At 42.7% G+C, this 16,527-nt stretch overlaps 1 protein-coding gene across 2 annotated transcripts in view; it reads right to left on the bottom strand.

Annotated features, from left to right (window-relative positions):
• LOC126298917 (synaptic vesicle glycoprotein 2B-like) overlaps window positions 1-16,527 on the bottom strand; it is a 225,480-nt gene that overhangs the window by 96,602 nt on the left and 112,351 nt on the right. The gene's annotated exons all lie outside the window — the stretch shown is intronic.

Genomic DNA, 16,527 nt, shown 5'->3' with positions numbered 1-16,527 from the left:
CGATGCAGGAACATCTTCACTGCCCCTGCAGAATGAGGCTGAGAATTGTCTTGAAGAAGAATCCGCACGACAGTTATGTAATGTTGGTTGCATAGCTTCAGGGGAAAATTCTCACCAGGCCCTCGTAATTGGCGGGAGACACTATTTCCTATAACATCTTTACGCGCTCACTAAGAGCGCAGGAATGAAAAGAGCGACATAATTCTACCTAGAGTCATACTAGAGACACTGCCCAACGCATCTTTGCAAAGCTTTATCGGATTTTCATAGTGGTTTCCATTTCGCGACCGATCGTAATTTACTTTCTTTACAGCCCTCGTATTAAAACCCTAGAGATCGACTGCCAAATAATTAGCGAAATGTTCCAAGGTTCGAAGCACTCTTAAAAAGAAGGGAAGCTCTGGCTAAAACCAGAAATTGACAGTAGCAATCCGCCAAACCACTACCCTTTTGAAATATATATTTCGACGTACATAGGAGTTCACTTGCAGAAACAGTAAATACCCTGCCTGAAAAAAGAAGTGAAGTACCAACAAGCACCAACGTGGGGTATGTAACTGATTGTAGTTGCAATTCTCTGTGACAGGTACACTGCAATAGTGTTGCTCGTGTTTAGTGTTGTTAGCAGGCCTGATAGGGTATTCGGATGTAGCAGAGTCTCAGTGCTGGACGGCATGGGAATGTGAGGACGGGCATACTTGTCGTGAAGGTCCACCGCAAGGGTGGACACCGTATTGAGTATCAAGTACATCGTAATCCCTTCATATCTGCTCCTGCCACCCGAGAACAAGTAATGGACTCCCCAGATCTTTCTGTGGCATCCCGCACCACTGGGCGGAGACGAGCAGCAGCCGGACTACGGAATGACCGTTCCGTGCATGTTTTGCTATTAACACCACAAAAGTCAAGGCTGCGTTCACAGTGATGCCGTCACTTTTAGTTCAGCGATAAATTGCGGTTCTGCAGTATCGCGATGACTATCGTCTGTGATTATGGAGACGATCTTGGAAGACGTGCCATTCTTCTAATATTTAGGAAAGACATGGCGATGTTACTCCTGGCGTATTGGTTGGGAAGGGGGAGGGGGCGAGGGACATCCAGTATGACTTCAGGGCGTGACCGGTAGTGACTGAGTGAACTCTACTCTAAAGGCGTGAAGGCATCTCACGGACATCAGCGTCCTCATGTAATTCCTCCCGAGTGAAAGTATCGTGGTTCCATTCAACAGGACATTGGTCGTCCACGCATCGCACATGTATCCATCAACTGTTTGCATTATGCCGAGGTTTCCCCATCGCCACCGAGATCCCTAGATCTGTCCCTGGCAGAACATGTGTGGGATCAGCTAAGGCAGCAACTTTGTCCCAGAGCAAAGTATCCAGGATATCAAAGATAAGTGGGCTCGCTTGCCTCAGGAAAGGATACAATGGCTTTATGCAACCCTTCTCAACCGAATCACTGCATGCATCCTGGCCACAAGATGTACAATGTCACACTGATAAGTGGGGCCATACTGACAAGTTCTTTATAAATTTGAGTCAATGTTGTAATAACTGAAATAAAATTACGAACCCTCTAAACTGGCGAAATTTCGTTTAGTCTCCTCTTCCCCTTCTGGGTTGTTTACTTTTTTGTTATTTAATTTATTTCGATCCCTTTAATCGAGGAAGCAGGACGAAATATGAAAGTGTTACGACATTCCTGCCCTGAAAATTACTAAAACGCTTTCCACGTGACAAAGGTTTTTGAATGTAACAGGTATTTTCATACGCCCACTGACGACAGCTGTGAACGTTAAATGTTAATGAAACGAGCCTGGTCCAAAAGCAGAATGATTTAGAGAAATCCACATTATTCTGAGGTTGGCTCTACCTTCACTCCCAGAGGTACAATTTTGTCCCATTTGGATAATAGCCTAAATGAAAAGAATTAATCATTTCCTCATATTCATTTCAGACCATCAAACAAATCGATGAATGATTTAGAGGTTATAAGCTATTGTTCCAGTTAGACTGACTGCGTTGTTTTGAAACACTACAGTACTTCCTCACAAACTCTGTAGCTCTGACTGTTCTTCGCCGACCTGTATCGGCCATTTGGGGTGTAAACATGCACATTTGTTGATAGCAACGAAGACGTTGGCTGCTGATGGCCTGCTATTTGGGAAATATTCAGCATAAAATCTTATCATTCCGAGAGCCCTGCATCCGGCTGCTGGGCAAGCTATGTGAATGTCAGCTACCTCGTTCACTGTGCACTTATTCATGGTAAGTACAGCGCGACAGTATATACATAATACACACAATAAAACACTATGGCAACTTAGTCAGATAAAACCTCACTGCCGGGTATAGCCCGGTCGTTAAATAACATTAATAGTGCTTCTGGCCATATGGTATCAGCAATAGCATCAACGACTTTTAAGTTTGTGGACTGTGCTTTGTTTAGCTATCCTTACGCGCTTCTTTTTGGAATGAAGTTGCAAATAATTGTGTGTGTGTGTTTAATTTCTGTGTTTGCTTTTATATTTACCAGAGCTAAGCTCTCGCCTATTTGACATATCAGAGTATTCGAACGCAGCTATTAGCGCCACAGTCGTCTGGATCAGTTTGGGACAGAGATCTTTAATATCGTTCAGTGGTGCCCCAGATGCTGTGGTATCGGCACTAGGTAAAATGACTCTTGCAATAGCCGGGGCGTTAAGTATGTGCATGGCTTCTGGGCTCGTTTTTGCATAAGCATGATATAGTCTTGGACTAAATATCTCTACTTCTTTTTACCTTTACATCAGCTACGTTGACGTACTGAGATGACGAGGGACTGTGCCGTAGCGAGTTCGTGATGAAGGAGTTATATTTTGCTGGCTGCTGCTTTAGCCGCTATTTACCGGCCTCATATGAGCGCTGCAAATTGCGTCGAAGAGGGAGCGGCAGAGCGGTGCCCCGGTATGAAAGCACCGCAGAGCTTGCCAACTAGATTTACGACGACGTAGTCGGCAGAGTTCCCCGTCTGGCTCTAAGAGATGACCTGAAGGTGACTAGAAGGTCGTGCTCAGCCTGGAGCAATTTCGCGAGGACGTTTGACGGTGTCTGGTGATCGAAAGGCTAACGCCATACCTCTAACGAATAGGTTTAAACTTACTGTCTCGTGATGATAATCAGACAGAGACAGTGGGTCTTGCCTCTCATGGTCGCACAGCAGTCTGTCCTCTGTTTTGGTCAGTGGTGGCTGATCAGAGGAGACAAAAGAGGCCGCATCTCCCAAATTTTCTGTGGCAGCAGTGAAAGTACTAGTAGTAGTAGTAGTAGCAATAATTGTTTTCACAATAAATCTTTATGCTCTTTTGTCAGAGAGAGTGGAAAGCGTTAGCCTGTGTTATTTCTTCTAAGCCGTCAGCACTAGAGAGCACGTCAGAGTGCGAAAACTTAACTTCACCCTAAGGCAATCGGAGGCGCGAAGCATATAGTGATGAGGTCAGACACATGCCAGACCGCCTGCATACGTTCCGTTGCCGTGGTAACCTGATGTCGCTACTAGGAACAGAAGAGGAGGTACTGCTTGTCTTATCCGTGTTGCCGTGCACTTCGGTGGCACGGGAGACCAGCATCTGTGGTGCTCTCTCTGGATTTCTCTTATGTTATTTGTCCTGTGTGCAATGAATATGGATGCAGCCGCGCCGGATTAGCCCAGCGGCCTGAGGCGCTGCAGTCATGGAGTCCTCCCTCGGGTATGGGTGTGTGTGTTTGTCCTTAGGATAATTTAGGTTAAGTAATGTGTAAGCTTAGGGACTGATGACCTTAGCAGTTAAGTCCCATAAGATTTCACACACATTTTGAACAATATGGATGCAGCCCAACCTTGTACAAGGACTTAAGTAAGGCTTTCGAGTGAGAACACGACTACTTTCTTGCAGGAACTTCCACTTTAAAGGAGATGAAAAACTGAGCAACTTGAAATTTTGAAGAAAGGACGTCTAACATCGTCGCTACACCTTCTTCAGAAAGAGAAGTTCAAAACAAATGCATTCCAAATTTCATAGTATGAGCAGCACAAGTAGTTATGTGCTAGCCCTACAAAACGAAAAGTATTCTGCTCGTCATTCAAGAAACACTGTTTGATCCTCTGAAGGTTACGACTATCTGAAGAATCTGTAAAGTGATTTAGCACGGCATGCTTCTTCTAACGATCTTCTGAGTAGTTTTGTTTCATAAAAAGAACAATGCAAACATTTGTTTAGTATTTCAGAGATACTTAATGAACATCACAAACTGACTAAAATCAGAAGTAACCATGAAGTGAAGGTTAAGAGAGATACTGTGAAAATTCTAACTGACGTCAAAAGACTTTTGCGTAGGCAGGAGCTAGCTTTCACAGGTCACGACGAGACACACAATTCCCTGAATCCCGGAAATTTCACAGCCTTTTTTAAAACTGTGCTACACAGTAACGTAGATTTGTAAGCAAACTGGAAGAAAATGAGCTATTTCTAGGGATTCTCAAAAACTATACATAATAAACTGATTGTATACATGAAATGATTTGTGAATAGATACATTCAAATCTGGATAGAACCTCATTTTATGCCTGATTTGTGGACGAAGCAACAGACATTTCAGACAAGTCAAAATGCTTTAGGTTGTTAGGCTAATGGACTCCAACAGCGTTAGCCAAGCTAGAACTTCTGCTGCTTTATTCGCTGTTCTAAGTAGCGTGTTTCGGAATTATGATATGGAGAACAAACTAGTGGCCCAAACCTATGACGGTACTTCTGTTCTAGCAGAAGAAATCAATTTCCTCCAAACTAACGTCCGTGAAATTGCCCCCCCCCCCTTTCCCCAACCCCAAGATACTTTAATTCATTGTTTTGTACGTCTATTAAATTCATTTTTGCAGCAGAGTTGTTCTTATATATTTTCGTAATAGGTTGTTGTCTGACAAAAATTTCACCGTATAGGTAATATGGTACATATTCGTTGTTGTTGCTGTAGACGATTTCCTGGCAGATGAAGAGGAACAGGAAGTGGTACGTGGAGAGGGTAAGCAGGAGTCATCACAGCTCTCCAGTAAGTGCACATTCTAAAATATATTTTTTTCTCGTACTTACTTGCGTGTTATATGTTTTCATTATTAAAAAATTAATATGTGGTTTTAGGTGACACCACCGAGATGGACAGATGGCTCTTCCCCAATTCAAGTGAGGACGAAATGCCACAGTGGGTGGAAGAGACGGAGAGAGACATTCATCAGTGTAAGGAGATTCTGGATGACCTGAGGGAGTTACCAAGGAGCCACAGTGAAATAGGTAATTTGAATTCATGTAATTCTACTTAAAAATAATAATAAGAATCAGTGTTCTTTCTTTCCTTGCATCTGCAGCAGCTGGCAGTGTCTGGAATGAAGTACATACTTCTCGTTATTCTTTCTCTACAGCACCACCATCCATGCAATATGCCATGCTGGAGGTACCTGGGACGGTGAAGCGTGCTTTGCCAAAGCGGAGTATGGTGAGGCATGCCTGGCTGGCAAGGGCGCCACTAGTCTCTGCGCGGGAAGCCGTCCTCACTGTTGCCGCCCCAGCACTGCTCTCGCGTCCATGGGACATCCTCCCTCTGGCAAGCGGGTCAGGGCTGCAGTAGGAGCCGCACACATAATGCTCTCACTGGCCCGATATCGCAGCTACTTCTCCTCCTCCGGGTAACGCAGTGGGTACACTGGTTCCCATCAGATCACCGAAGTGAAGCACTCTCGTGCGTGGCCAGCACTTGGTTGGGTGACCATCCGGGCCGCCATGCACTGTTGCCATTTTGCGGAGTGCACTAAGCCTCGTGGTGCCAATTGAGGAGCTACTCGACCGAACAATAGCGGCTCCGATCAAAGGAAACCATCATAACGACCAGGAGAGCGGTGTGCTGACCACATGCCCCTCCTATCCACATCCTCAGCTGAGGATGACGCGGCGGTCGGATGGTCCCGATGGGCCACTTGTGACCTGAAGACGGAGTGTTTTTTTTTTTTTTATCCTGCCTCCTCCTCGTCCTCGCCGATCGCTCAAGGTACGGCACATACCTCTCAACACCTCACTGTAAGCAGCTTTTTCATCGTCGTCAGCTGGTTATAGTTATAGTATTAGTAATAGCGATGATCCTCTGGCTAGTGGCTGTTCCCTCTCCCGTCCATTTAGTGAAGGACACCATGTCAGTGGCACCATACCCCAGTCAGAATACTCAGTGATTGCAGGCGCCTCGGAGAAGCGAATCTCGTTCACTAGGATCGTTAATCTGGCAGGAGGGTATCGCAACTCTGCTGGATTTCTAAGAGCGTGCCTTCCTGTTGTGGAAACTCAGTTCCTCAAGGTTGTTAATGATATGTCGTATTGCCGTGCGGGATTAGCCGAGCGGTTTAAGGCGCTGCAGTCATAGACTGTGCGGCTGGTCCCGGCGGAGGTTAGAGTCCTCCCTCGGGCATGGGTGTGTGTGTTTGTCCTTAGGATAATTTAGGTTAAGTAGTGTGTAAGCTTAGGGACTGATTACCTTAGCAGTTTAAGTCCCATAAGACTTCACACACGTTTGAACATTTTTCTTGATATGTCGTATGTTGTCATTAAATGCAGTGCAGTGCTGTGCATTGAACTGTCACATATCCCCAGAGCTGCCTCTGGCATTGAAGAGATAAGTTTTCATTACCTTTGGAGGGAAAATGGCGCGATAACGCGGAGCACGTCAGTCACAGCATGGTTTGGTGGATCCATCTTGAGAGCTTTCCGAGATGAAAGTTAGGGGATCAGCTAAAGCACTCAGCTGAATAATACAACCTGGACATCCATACGCATGTCTATGATTCATTAAATGGAGAGTGCAGCTATACCAAGCTACCTAAGGATATAGCAAATAGGAAGGCGTCCATTAATGTCCAAAATAAAACCTCGCAGGCTTGTTTTGCACGGTCAATCCTTGCTAGCGAAAGAAATTACAATTATTTTGATCATCTGCAGTCCACATCTCGATACGGCATTAGGTACTGACGTTTGTAAGTGTTATAACTTTGATGGTATTAAGTTCCCCGTCAAGATACAGCACATACTTAAATTTGTGGCTCAGAATACCAGAATATCAGTTCATGTTTATGGCCTGGAGAAACGCCAGTCAGACGAGCAGAACAAGCATATCGTTAACCCCCTTCATTTCTCAAAATTTGCTGGTAAGCATAAGTTGTATGTAAACATGCCCTTATTCTCCGATGAGAAAAAAAAGGAGAAAGGCAATTATCATTATGTTTGTTTCAAAGACATGTCTCAACTCCATTCCTCCCAACTGTCAACCGATTATTATGTAGAGCATACTTGCAGTCCACGGCTTTAAAAGAACGGAGCAAGTGCTGGAGCGTCAGTCACCTCAGCTCACTCTGAAGATGGCTGGACGGTATTCAGCCGAAATATTAGAAGAAGTCAAATTTATGCGGCTGCAAGCCTTAAATTTTATGGATCAGTATTTGCGCAGCGAAAATATGAAGATGCACAACAGTAATCAACCTACTGGATCGCAGCTGCCAAACTGAAGCGGATGGGTACCGAGGTCAGTGGTCGGGCGGCGGTGATGGCGGGGGGACGTAGTCACGCGTCAAAATAAAACGTTATGTACTCTTCAAATGACTCTCGCAGTATTAGAGATAGATTTCAACACACCAGGTAGAGACTGGTAGGCTCAAATGATTAGGGTAGATATTACGTACATGAATTTGTGTTAAATTATTCTATAAGGCTTATGCGAAATCTGCCTTGAACAGTTAGCCAGAGAACCGTACCCTGAAGCTAACAACGTATATCTCCTCGTCACTAACAGACACAAACTCTTAGAATCAGCTACAGTAGACCAGGTAGTCAGTGAAAATGAAGTCGTTACAGCAACACTGAAAACGGCCGTAAACAGGAATATAGAGAAAGTTAGGAATATATTTCTATTTAGGAAGAGCAGCCAAAAAAAAAAAAATTAAAAATCGGCTTACTTAGCTGTCAATATGAAAAATTACCCCTAGTACCGAAAATATTGAGCATCTAGGAGCAAAGTGCAGAGGTATCGTACAATACGCCTTAGACTGGCATGTGTCCAGCAAAGCTGTGAGGGACAGGAAAGACCCGACGTAGTTCCATAGCCGTAATAGAAAGTCGCTACGAAAGAAAAGCGAGGCACACGCGAAGCGTTCAACGAAATAGAAAGTAAAATTCTACCTACAGACTTAACAGAAGTTCCTAGAAAGTTTTACTCTTGTGTTCAACCAGTAAACATCTGTCCAGAAATTCTGTGGCCATAATGGCGTCGAAAAGGAGCACGACAGAAAGAAGACCGGAAAAGTAATTGTCTCCTTCAAAACTGTTTCACTGAGAAAGATCGCACTGTGGTTCCTCGTTTAAACCATCGAACGAACTTCAATATGACGGATAACGAAATAAGTGAACACGGGATGTAAAAACCACTGAAATCGCTCAACAGAGGAAAGACGCACCAGACGTGATACCAGTACGATTCTAAATAAAGCATGCGAAATAACTTCCTCCCTTTTCCGGCAGCAACTTAACGTAGGTCGCTGGAGGAGTGAAGTGTTCAAAGCGAATGGAAAAATGCAAACTTTATTACCGTTTTCTTGGAGGATCGTTGAACACACGCACGAAGGTATAGGGCTATATCTCTGACATTGGTCTGTTGTAGAACTATGTAACATGATTTATGCTCGTGTATTATGACATTTGTGGAGACGAAAATCTTATCTGTGGAAATGAAAAAAAAGATCACATTAAACAGTTCGTTCTGTTCGTCCAAGAGACCCACGGAGCAGTAGCCGCGTTGCTTTACTTATGGAAGTTCCGCTCAGTCGGTTAAGGGTAGGGCGGTTGAGACCAATGAAAAAATGTTTTTTAATTTTTAATTCATCTGCATTTCTAAAGTATGTAAGTTATGTCTGAAAAAGCATTTTTCAATTGTGAAAGTATTTTAGAAGTTATAGAGTACTGAATGGAACCGTGCGCCGACTGAAGTAAAGGCAGTTGTAGGCTCTCGGTGAGTTAGTTCAAGAAAACGTCCGAAAAGTATACGAATTTCTGTCCAGTGAAGATCTGCTTCATTGTTGGGAAAAAACTATTCTGAAGACCATAAGCGTCTTAGGATTCGTCATATGGACGAACAGTACAAAATTCACGGGGTTATCCGACAGGAAACGCGTGCCCGCTGTAAAGCAAGGAATGTCTCACAAGGAAATAGTGCAATCCGACGTGTCAGAACACGCCCTGAGATATTTTTGTACAGGAAGAGTACACCGAAAGAAAGACCTTGCCATAATTTTAGCCGCTAAGGCGCACTGCAGGTATTTTTAAAAAATGTTGAAAATTGCCAGGCAGCTGGAGAACACACACCCCTACCGGAGCTGTACCGGTACTCACACGCACGAAGTGGCAGGCGCATAACCTTGGTTGATGACGCGTCGGTGAACAGATAACGTGACTCGGTGCAATCGATATTTGTGAGGCGAATTTCAGTTTTCGTTGACAGTTTCTCTGCAGCAATTCTCTGTAGTTGCTGTTCACTCAAATTTGCTACTCATTTAATATCCATAATAATTACCAGTGGGCTGGCCGGGGTGGTCGTGCGCCGTGCGCTTCTAGGCGCTACAGTCTGGAATGGCAGGAACGCTACGGTCGCAGGTTCGAATCCTGCCCCGGGCATGGATGTGTGTGGTGTCCTTAGGTTAGTTAGGTTTAAGTAGTTGTAAGTTCTAGGGGACTGATGACCTCAGAAGTTAAGTCCCGTAGTGCTCAGAGCCATTTGAACCAATTACCAGTGGCTTTTGCGGGAGTATAAATGTTAACAATGGCGATAAAGCTAAACCAACATTTTGTTTACACTTAATGTTAAGCAGTGAACAAACACGGTTTTGCTTCATTAAATCTGACCGCGAACTGTATAAATGAAAGTAAAACCTACAAGAAGTAATAAATATGCGCGAAAACGAAACCCTCAAAAGAGTGAAAGAAAAACTAACCGAAAGATTTGCTGTACAGTGTGGCCACAATATCGTGTTACTCCCCATTAATATATATATATATATATATATATATATATATATATATATATAAATATATATGAATCCCTAAAGGTGAATAAATAAGATGCAAAACAGCTCTTTAGAGGAATTTTCCTTAGGTAAGAACCATGTAAAGCTCCTCGTGAGAGGCAATGCACTGTTGCCAATGAAGATCTACGAGACTGGGCCCTCCGAATCGCAACTGAGATGAACATCGCTGATTTCCAGGTCTCTTCAACCTTGTTGAGCAGATTCAAGAAATCACACAGTAAACGAAGTCGCAAAACAACGAAGTTTACTTCAAGGAAACGTGTAGAGGAGATACCATTAATTCGTTGCTGACGTGAAGACAAAGCTTACTGTTATCAACGCATCTGCTGTGCTTAACGCTGATCAGTTACCTTTAGTGAAAGAAGTTCGAGCAAACCACACTTTATAATTTGGAGGCAGAAAGACAGAGTCTGTTGTAGAATCGATTAATGCTGTGACACATTCATATACAACAATGGCAGTAATAAGTATGAGTGGATTACTAATTCCGTAGCTCTATGTCCGTCTTCAGGGACCTCAAGGCATTAAGTACAACAATAAAAAAGGAGGGCCTCGTGGTAAAAATTTTATAAGAGACCTATCAAAATCTGGAAAAATGGAAACAATAATTTTTAACATTTCAATCAAAACGGTTTTCAACAAGTAGCGGAAATTAATTCATTGCTTATGTTGGACTTCTGATCTGGACATAGCGATACCTCTGTCTTTCAGGAGGACGATGAAAAGACTGTTGATATAACTCAGGTTTCACCCAGAACAAACAATGTAACTCTCGATAAAGAATTTTCTTCGACTGTAGAAAGTATTTCTAAGGAAATTGTTGGCCAATATAATTTCCGATAGTTCTGTGTCATTTGAGGATTATCTGTTGAACAGTATTCTTAAATTTCAGTCATTTGTGCATCACCAGCTTGCATCAGCACATTTTACGAATTTCTTTAAGTATGTTCAGTATGCAGCATAATAAGGAGAGCAACTGTCAGGACCAATTCTTACTCCACCTCAACTATGTCTAAATGAAACCAGTAACTAATGCTACGTGTCTGAAAGCATCCATGTTTCTTTCGTCAGGTGTGCCTGGTGTAAGAAAAATGTTTCCATCGTTCAAATGACACCAAGCTTTATTGCGACGACTGTAGGGAATAAAGAAGGAATTGTTCCACTGTTACCAAAGTAAACATTATTCAAAAAATATCCTAGGGACTGTGCTACAGGAAATGACAGAAAATTGTGCATGTGCACGCAATACTTCATTTCAGTAAATGAAAGTCACGACTGATGGAAGTCTTCTGCAGTGTAACATCAAACATCGCCATCACTTATTTTTCTCTGCTAGGCACCATTGTATGAATTACGTATGCAACAGTGTAGCTGTCGATACGAACTGCCTCTTATTCAAAACATAAATGACACGTGACTTTTTTATCTCCTAAGTGTTTCAAATCCGTTTGTATCACTCCGGAGCACTACATGGCGCTTCGCACTTTTGTCACGCACGCTAGCCAGGAACGTCCTTCCAGACTGCTCTTATAAGCGGCTCTTTGTGCGACAAAAATGAGCAACTTCAACATTTTTTTAAAATACTTGCAGTTTGTCTTAGCAGCTAAGATTTTGGCACTGCATTTCTTTCTTTGTATGGTTCCTGTATAAAAATATCAGGGTGGGTTTCGACATGTCAGATTGGATCATTCCCTTATCAATATGTTAAAAGAGCCCGGACTAAAAAAAAAAAATACAGCACCAGGTTCAGAACCAGAGTATGTCTGAGTTAGAGGAAAGATGTCTTCATGCTCCCGGAATAGGAGTCTTACTTTAAGTTTTGAAACAACGTATTTTTTGTTACCCTAAACTTCAAACGCGTTCTTCTCTAAAGAAAATTTTTCAGCGTGTGAAGCGCCTCGACAAATTAATCGATTCATTCGAGTTAGTAAAAACGAAAGATAATTAAATTTGGGTGGCGTTATAAAGAGATTTTCTTGTATTCGAATTTGAAACATTTTTTTTAAACACCTGAACGTAGAAAAACATGCAAAGAAAGTGACATGTTTTTCAAACGGTAGATTTTTTTGTAGGCTCTTTAAAAATACCATCGTTATGCCCCCCCCCTCTCCGCCCCAGACTCATTCTAATTTAAGAATTTTCTATCTTTATGGGTTTCACAAATAGCCACGAGACTGTAGAGCACTTTATGCAAACCAGGTCGCGCCGTGAGGTGCATACTTCGTCAAAGGTTGCAATCGCCATTTTTAGTTTTTTGTGAGAAAAATTTTTGTACACGAATGTATGTACAATAAAGTGATAAAATTCCAATTTTAATAAAATCAGTCCCTGTAAGAAAAAAATTCTGAACTTCAACTTTTTCACGCCTCTCGATCAGAATCTCCCCTTAATGAACAAAATAAGAGCGTACAGAATGTTGAACTACTTGTGCAGTTGGATTGATAATTTTGTTAGTTAACAAAACACAATATGTAGTTCTCAATGAAGACAATTCTTCAGACGTAAAACTAATTCCGGACATAGCCCAAGGGAGTGTTATAGGATCCTTTATTTTCACAAATTGCTTGAAAATTGACCCAAGGTGTAGGAAGATCCACAAAAAATTGACACTTGGTGGAGCTGACCTCAGTTCCCCGAAAAAAAAACAAAATTTTGGGTATAAATACGCAGACAGATGGATTATTGTATGAGAACAACCTTTGGAAGCCATAGTAGACGAAAGTTATCTATGAGTATATGGAGCTATGAGTATAATGAGCTGAACTGCAGCCACGTCTTTGCAAATTTATTAAAGAAAGTGGCGGACTCCATGATGAAGCCAACCTCAAACCGCTATTTCCGTTGATTAAATTCTTCACTAAATGAATTTCAACTGCTTCTTTCACTAGTGAGTCCAAAAAGATGAAGTCAACGCTAAAATTTCGACCAGTATTGATACAGTGCTCTGCCGATGCTGATATTTTGGGCTGTAAGAGACGGTTATACCTGCGGTGTCACGCACATCTTTCGTGGACTGTGTGAGTCGTCAGCCCTATGTATGAAAGCCCACACTTGCAAGGGATCTTGTAATAACCAAGAAGGAAGATTAGGGTTTAATATCCCTTCGTCAAAGAGATCGTTAGAGTGTACACCTCAGCCTCCGCACGTTCCACTATGGTTTGCCTAGAACTTCGTCTCCTATCTTCCAAGTATTACAGTTTAAATTTCCCGAGCATTTCTTTTACGTTTACCTAAGGTGTATACTGACCTGTTACTATCTTTTTCAGCGCGTTTCTGAATTCATTCGATGTGTATTGTCATGACTACTTGATTAGGATAGCAAACTAACAACACTATAGAATTGCTTGGAATAGCATCCTGTGCAACTTCATCTACACTCATCAGCTTGAACATTATGACAACCTACCTAATAGCCGGTAAGTGCAAATTTGGCACGAATAACAGGGACAACGCGTCGTGCCATGGAAGTAATTTGTTCTTGGTAGGTTGCTGGAGGGAGTTGGCACCACATCTACACACACAAATTCCCGTAAATTCCGAGGGGGGGGGGGGGGGGGGGGGTGAGCTCTGACGCCACGTTCAATCACATCCCAGATGTGTTCGATAGGGTTCAGATCTGGCGAGTCGGGGAGCTAGCACATCAATTTGAACTCTCTACTGTGTTTCTCGAACCAATCCGTCTCACTCCTGGCCTTGTGAAACCGCGCATTAATTTGTTGAAAAATGCTACTGGCGTTGGGAAACATGATCGTTATGAAGAGATATACGTGGTCTGCAATCAGTGCACGATACTCCTTAGACGTCATGATTCCTTGCACGTGCTGCACTGGACCCATGGCTCCCCACGTGAATGTTCCCCAGAGCATATTGGAGCTGTCGCCAGTTTGTCTCTGTCACGAAGTACAGGTGTCAAGGAGTTGTTCCCCTGAAAGCGCCCTCCCACTATTCCGTGACCGGGCATTCCCCACCACATAGTAGTCCATTGAGAATGAAGAGACTCTCGATCGCGAAATGCGGATTTTCAGTCCCTCACAACCGCCAATTTTGCTTACTGGCAAACCCATACAAATGAAAGTGGGCTTCGTAGCTAAATCAAAGCATACAGTGCATACTAATTCCCATCGTGCCCCGCGGCCAATTGTGCAGTTTGAAATCCTAACGCAAACCATTCAGAAGTTATGAAGATTTTATTTCATGTTGTTCAATAATTGTCAGCTTGTATGTCACCTATGTGTTATGGAACTTAAGATATTTCAACGTGAGTCAGGTAATGCATTACAGCAGATTACTGTTGTAGATTCAACATAATGAGTCGTGTCCTACAAGACATAATGACATCCACCTTGTAGGATATACTATGTAGGAGTGGTAAGCGGCTTCGTCCATTGCAGCTTACTCTAGAAGTGACAGCAATTCCTGAGTTGAAAACCTTTATGCAAACGACCAGTAACACAATTTATGGTGAGTGAAGCGCAGTAAATCCCTGGCCATACATTAATTCAACAAGAAGCGACTGCAACACAGTTGCATGTATTTAAAATACGCTGTCAACGACAGACAGCGGCAAGCGCTACATTTATCATTTTAGTCCCTTTCCGATCAATTCTACATAAATCACTGACAACATCACGCTTGCAAATAAGTACTCGATAGATTGAAAGTAACTACACTACATAAACACAAGCACAGCGAAATTATTTTGTCGACTTACAGAAGAGAACTGGACAGGAACTGTTGGAGTTGCGATAGTAGTTCATACAGTGTCAACAAATTTTGTGGAAAATAAACACCCCAGGCATGTCAGCACACTGTGTCGCCAGTGACGCATAAGGCAAGCCATGGAAGGGTCGGTATAACTTTGTGATACAATCTGTAGTTGGTTTTTATGATGTTGTGAGGTAGGAAGAATGGGTAAGCCCCTGCTCGCTCTTCAGCTTGCAGACCTATGGTGGAGGGAAGAGCAAGACCACAGTCCAGCGACCTACCTTCCCCCACGCTTCTAACCCCCACACCCATTCTTTCCACGTTGTTACACCCCCAAAATTCAGCATTTTACTTAATAAGTTTAACCTACACTTGCAAAGATTTAATATTTATCGAATCCTACTTCATTCAACAATAAACTTAAAGCGTATACCATTAAACACTACTTTTAATGATCTGTGATTTTCCATCTCCTGCAACGAAATTACTAGATCTAGAGGCAAAATGAATTAGACGTTTTTGTAGGGAATTTACTGCAGTTTAATTTAGTGCTGGGAAACATATTTGCCAGAAGCTGCAGTTTTCTAGATATTCAAGAACAACATTTAAAAAATACCTTTAACGCTCCACATCCACCCACCCCTCACTCACTCCCCACCGGTTGATTTTTAGTATGTTCTTCATGACATTATTGATCATCCTTGAATGGGCTTATTAGGGCCAAAATACCAAAAAAATAAGTCAATGAGTTTTATTCCCATTCCTGTCACTAGTCATTGTAGCTAATACTCAGGTAGACATCTATTTACATCTACATGACTACTCTGCAATTCACATTTAAGTGCTTGGCAGAGGGTTCATCGAACCACAATCATACTATCTCTCTACTATTCCACTCCCGAACAGCGAGCGGGAAAAACGAACACCTAAACCTTTCTGTTCGAGCTCTGATTTCTCTTATTTTATTTTGATGATCATTCCTACCTATGTAGGTTGGGCTCAACAAAATATTTTCGCATTCGGAAGAGAAAGTTGGTGACTGAAATTTCGTAAAAAACTCTCGCCGCGACGAAAAACGTCTATGCTGTAATGACTTCCATCCCAACTCGTGTATCATATCTGCCACACTCTCTCCCCTATAACGCGATAATACAAAACGAGCTGCCCTTCTTTGCACCCTCTCGATGTCCTCCGTCAATCCCACCTGGTAAGGATCCCACACCGCGCAGCAATATTCTAACAGAGGACGAACGAGTGTAGTGTAAGCTGTCTCTTTAGTGGACTTGTTGCATCTTCTAAGTGTCCTGCCAATGAAACGCAACCTTTGGCTCGCCTTCCCGACAGTATTATCTATGTGGTCCTTCCAACTGAAGTTGTTCGTAATTTTAACACCCAGGTACTTAGTTGAATTGACAGCCTTGAGAATTGTACTATTTATCGAGTAAGCGAATTCCAACGGATTTCTTTTCGAACTCATGTGGATCATCTCACACTTTTCGTTATTTAGCGTCAACTGCCACCTGACACACCATACAGCAATCTTTTCTAAATCGCTTTGCAGCTGATACTGGTCTTCGGATGACCTTACTAGACGGTAAATTACAGCATCATCTGCGAACAACCTAAGAGAACTGCTCAGATTGTCACTCAGGTCATTTATATAGATCAGGAACAGTAGAGGTCCCAGGACGCTTCCCTGGG

The sequence above is a fragment of the Schistocerca gregaria genome, chromosome X (assembly GCF_023897955.1).
Source record: "Schistocerca gregaria isolate iqSchGreg1 chromosome X, iqSchGreg1.2, whole genome shotgun sequence".
Classification (NCBI taxonomy): Eukaryota; Metazoa; Arthropoda; class Insecta; order Orthoptera; family Acrididae; genus Schistocerca; species Schistocerca gregaria.
Note: the sequence above shows the minus strand (reverse complement) of the source record. Positions and strands in the feature narration are given on the sequence as shown.